Source organism: Rattus rattus, chromosome 6 (assembly GCF_011064425.1).
Source record: "Rattus rattus isolate New Zealand chromosome 6, Rrattus_CSIRO_v1, whole genome shotgun sequence".
Lineage (NCBI taxonomy): Eukaryota > Metazoa > Chordata > Mammalia > Rodentia > Muridae > Rattus > Rattus rattus.
In genome coordinates, this window is record NC_046159.1 from 42186065 (window position 1) to 42192064 (window position 6000).

Here is a 6000-nt window from a genome sequence, read left to right on the forward strand (position 1 = left end):
TGGTGGCACACCTTGTGGTTATATGCCCAGGAAATATATACAAATGGGGTCTTGATGTAGAACTATCTCAAATTTTCTGAGAAACCAAAAAAAAATGGATTCTCAGAGTGATAGTACAAATTTAAATTCCCACCAGCAAAGGAGGCGTGTTCCTTTGCTCTATTTCCTTACCATCCTATGTTGTCCCTTGAATTTTTAATCTCTCCAGTTCTGATGGGTGTAACGTGGCATCACAGAGACATTTTGATTTGGATTTCCCTGATGACATTAGAGATTCCTCTGTTGAGAATTTTCTCTTTTACTCTGTACTCCATATTCAGGGATGAATTTGTACAGGTGAGTGTGAGCTATCACAATCTTTGTGAGGTTGTATGTGTATCAGCTGCATTGTTACTTGGTGGTGCTAATTCTTTGTACTTACCTACCACCACCTCTGGTTCTTATAACATTTCTGCCTCAAGAAGGAAGTTAAAAAACTAACTTTTCCTGCTGCATTATACAAAATACTGATCAGACTACTAAGTATCAATATATAATAATACACTGATAATAATAAAAATTGCATAAAGGTGACATATGGGTTTGATAGCTGTCACAAAGACTTCATGAGTAACATGAGTAACTTCATCTGTCCCCACCTCTGACAACCTAAATTTTAACCCTGGAGTCCATTTGAAGCTTTTAATCCCCTGAACACCTAGAGGTTTTAAGGAACTTTGAGGGGTTTTCCTATCCCGATTTAAGATATGTCAGCTTGAAGAAAGGTAAGTAAATTAATAAGCACACAAATTGGTGGAAAATATGTCTTTATCCAGCCTTGAACTTGAAAGACAGTTGGAAGGCCTTTTATGGCAGAAAAGTAAAAGCCTGTCAGGCCTTTAGGCCTTTGTCTCCAGTCAAACCAGAAGGCTGAACGTTTGCTATCTTAGTTATCTAGAAATGTATCAACTTCATTGTCCATTTGTGACCCTTCTATCCATCTTTCTGCCTACCAGCAATCTAAGTTCTAGGCTCTAACATATATCCTATATATGTCAATTAAAGTCCTCATAGGAGACATCATTGTAAATTCGTATTTCTCCTTCTTGCCCTCCTCTCCCTCTTTTCTTCTATTTTAAATCTCCCTTGAATTTGTTTTTCTTGTGTGAACACAAATTGATGCCATAAATGAAATACCCCTTTGAATAAATTATATCTTTAATAAATCAAGAATGACCTGATCTTGCCTTTGCAGTTGTAACTGAGTAAGAAGAGGAAAATTTATAGCCAGTTATTCCAAAGGCATAGTACCCCTCAAGACCATCTTCATCTGAATAATGATCTGAACACATAGGACACCAGGAAGAGCAGCTGGGACAGCCCTGCCTCATGCTTTTGGTTTTCTAAATGGTTTATGTTTTGACTGGTCCACTGTGGATGGGTTAACTGTTGTGGTGTCCACAGTAATAACTAGCAATGTCTTGTGGTAGCAAACTGATAATACCAAGGGTCAATCTTTTCCATACCCATTGCCACTAAACCTTGATGTGGTCCCAGGAGACAAAATGAATCCATCTTGTTTCAGATGCTAAGGAAATGTCCCTTGTTTTTGGTGATACCAGTTTAATGCATTGCCAATTGACTGGCTTGACACTTGATGGTGACTGTATCTCTTAAAAGTACAGTTTCAAATGGAGACTGAGTCATCTGGATGTCACATCTAGAATGTGGCATGAGGGGAAAAAACAGCACAAAACTATATAACACTCCCTGCACAGGTCAACACAGAAGTTTCTTGACAAGCCAGGCACCACTGACCAATTGCCATTAGCAATGCTGTCCTCAATAACTGGAATACACAGCATCAGCAGCCCAAACAGGCAGGAGCTCTCTTGTCTGTGCTGTTTTCTGGTGGGACTGACTTCTGCCCAGGTGTGACAGCCTATTAACAAGTCCTCAGGACCAGAGGTTGTTCTCTAGTTACTTTCAAATCAAAAGAGTCTCCAGATTATGTGGGCACAATTGCAACATTGTCTCAAGATAAGGAACTGACATTGAACCAGCCTCTCAAACCAATGTTCTCTGTATGATCAAATTTTCTGCAGAAAATGTGTTTCTAGGATTCAAAGAACACGCTGGCTCTGCTGTCCTGGGAGTTGATTTTTTTTAAAATTCGTTTGTTTCATACATAGTTTATGACATGTATTTCTTGGTAGTTTTGCATGTTTGTCCATCTTTCACAGGTGCCATTCAAATAATAGGAAGATGCTTTAGGTGTCATCTTTATTTTCTCATTTAGATATCCTTGAGGCAAGCAAGAGTTATTGGGCTCATTTCTGAAATTTAAGTCCTCGGTTACCTGTGTATACCACCAATTAATGAAGTGAAGTGTAAAAGTACAATAATCAGAGATAGACTTAATTATTGATAAGATACAGATATACATTTGAGTTTTGAAAGAGATAAAAATATGTAAATAAGTAATGTATGCTCTACAAAGGTACACATACCTCTGGGTACATCATTTATATTTTCTAATGAAAAGCAGTCATTGTTACCTGGTATGGGTGTATGATACCATAAGAATTCACAAAGATAAAAATACAAAGATATAAAGCAGAGGACACTCTGAGTGAGCAAAGCCATGGGTGAATGTATATTATCGAAATTAATGGCCTTATCAAGGAATTCAAGGCATTGGATTCATAAAACATTGGCAAATCAAGTTTCTGATTTGGTTCAGCTCAAAAGAAATGACCTTTCTGAAAGTCCTGTATGAGTTTTTATGAATAATTGAACCATGTGTGAAAAGACATTCTGTTCTCGTTTTGTTGAGTACATGTGGAGACCAGCTGACTCCTCTTATACAGAAGCTAATAAGCATGCTAAGGTTTTAGGTTGCAGAGTGTAGAGGGTAGCAAAATCAATAACCTTAAAACCTGGTTTCACTCTAGCACTGTAGTGATGACAAACCTTTCCATTAAGGACCCCCCTAACTGGAAAGACATGTTTTCTTGGTGCCACCTACTGGATATTCTGTCAAATCAGTCCATTATCTAAGTACCATAATCTGTTTCCATGATTCTAGTTACTTGTAGTTTCGTCCAGTATCCACAACCCATTTCCGTGTCTCCTCTTACATCTAATAACAATCGATCCTCTAGCCTCCTTACATTTCTCTATAAGTTTGCAGTCTTATGTATAAAATGGACTCTAAAAGCCTGAGGGTTGGTCAGCCACATCATAAAGAAACATATTTATTACATCTTCCATTTATTCACATACTTAATTGTACTCAAGAGCTCAAATGTACTGATGGCTTTTCTCAGATTTCTACAAACATACATGATCTGAGAAGTAAGAATTTTAGTTATGGAATTTTCTCCATCAAATTGGCGTAAGCTTAATTGTTTGTGGTGGGTATTTTCCTGACTAATGATTGGTGTGAGAGGACTTAGGCCACTGTGGGTAGTGCTCTACCTGAACAGCTGGTCTAGGTTGTAGTCCAATGTCTTTCCTTCAATTCCTGCCTCCAGGTTTCTGTAGTGAGTTCCTACCCAGACTTAACTCAAAGAAGACCTACATCAGGCGTGTCCTGGCTATTACCTGACAGACCTGACCACAGGAAACCTTTTCTATTCACAAATGGAATGACAAGGGACATCACAGGGCAGCAAGGTCCTCATTAAGTATGGACCAATGTGCCTTGTGGGCATCACAAAAAGAGGATGACACAAAGACCAGGACACAATTAAAGAGTGAAGTGCTCTGGGCACTGGCGTCCCCCGATGGTGTCACCGGGCACGACAGAATGGCGGCGGTCCTGAGGGACCCAGGCCACTGCATTCAAAGTGCTGACCTGGAATCTTGATGATGGCGTCACAGTCGTGGCGACAGCGGGGATTCCCATCCCAGAAACTTCTGAGGCTCTTCCTTGAAGTGTATGTTACTGAAAGTGAGCTGCCTGGGATCCAGCTAAAGTCATGGGTAGCCATGCTTTGTGAGTCTAGCCCTTTTCTTGGTCATTAAATGATGAAAGCATTGGGAGTCAGCGTGCATGAGGGCACGGAAGATCGACCAGGTCCCAGATACCTACAGGGGTGCAAGTGTTAAAAAGAAGACTCTGAAAGGGAACCGTCCATCAAGTGTATCCAGCTCCCCTGTCAGTCATTGAACACACACACAACACACACACACACACACACACATCAGAGTGACTGTCAAGAGAGAGAGAGAGAGCCTTCACCTCAAGCCTTACCTCATCACAGCCCTGTTTCTATAACTGTTCATGAAGATGAGATTTTTTTCCTATCCATGTGAAAATTATGGCTCCGCCCCAAGTGCATTAAAGGATCCCTGTCAGACTTAAAAAAAAAAAAAAAAAGAGGAAAAAAAAGAAAAAAGCATGGATGTTCATGTTTTAGATGTAAAATAGTCAACAGTTAAAAAGATATATTTAAAACATTATCTTTGATTATTGTTTTTTCTACCTGAGACAACAAATGTAACTCAAAATGAATAATTAAACAAAAATCAATTCAAAAGATGGAAATGTATATTTCTTTCCAAAAATCAAATTTCAGAATAATATAAACAAAGAATAGCAGATTATAATTAATGATTGGATTAATTTTTGAATAATATGAGAAAATTTATGGAGATTTATGAACACATTGATCAAAACTAATCAGATTGTGCTTTCAAAAATGGTGAATTATATTTTATGTAAATTATCTTATCCAAAACTAAACTATTTGTAACAGAAGGACTTTTGTTATATTTTAGTATTTTATTCTTGTTTCTATCACCTACATAATAAAGTATAACCAAAGCAAATGGAACTACTCTATCATGGATAATGCACTTTTTATCACATTTAAGGAGCAAGACTATTTATACTGCTTACATCTTACATTTTTTGAAGGTTTGTTTCGTGTAATGACTTATAAGGATAACCCGTTTCTATCTATTTTTGATCCTATTAATTATTATAGGACATCATAGTGATGGAAGCATTTGTTCTTTTTAGTTTAAGACTCATAAATATTTCCTAGCATAGACAAAAACCTGAGGATGTTGAGGCAGCTGGCAGGGAAGATCCAGATACCTTCATCCCTAGATCACAAAAGGATGAAAACATTTTGGCCCAACCAGAGAGTGTAGACAGAGACAGAGACACTCTTCCCTTGATCATTTGCTTGTCCCAATCTCATGCAGAAGTTGCATTTTCAAGAAGTAATCTACAATTAAACAGGGTTTTGCACATGTATAATTAAAGAATTCTTATGATTTCTTTCCAAAAGCTAATAGAAACCTCAAAGCAGTTATTTTTAATTCTTGATTAACAAGGTATAAAAAAGCCAAGTCAACAACCTTTTGACAACAAAAGCTATTAGAAGGGGAGAAATCAACTTTCTTACATCTATTATTTTTTTCTGTTTTGGTTAATGTTTAACCATCTATTTTCTTATTACATTTGCTCTTTTTTGACCTAATTTTTTAGACCAAAACCTGTTACTTCATCCCTGGGGATCCAAGATGAAAAACTTTGGCCCCACCTAGGGCTTACTTTGATCATTAAGCTTCTAGCTCATCCTTCGCTTCTACAACCACTTTATAATGAGAACCCTCACTTCCTGCTTTCTCTATTTAACACCAAGCATTCTATTATTATTACTTGTAACTTAAAACAGCCTTCTAACTTATTAAATTTTTAATAGCTCTCTTAACTACCTAAGTTTTCAATCAATTACCATAACTTCCCAAAACTATTTAAAATGAAGTAACATCTTTTAAAAAGTACCTAAATCAAGCAAAAAATTCCATAAAATCATTAATTCACCTAGACAGCACTATGTCAACTATTTCCATGTCCATATTAATCTGCAAGACAACAGCTCAACAGAATGGCCCTTCACTCAGGAAGTAATTACACAAATTGATAGGAAGTGAGCATCTCTTGGTGTCCACTTATGCCAAGTCAATTAAATGTGGACTATAACAAAGACAAATATGAGAAGG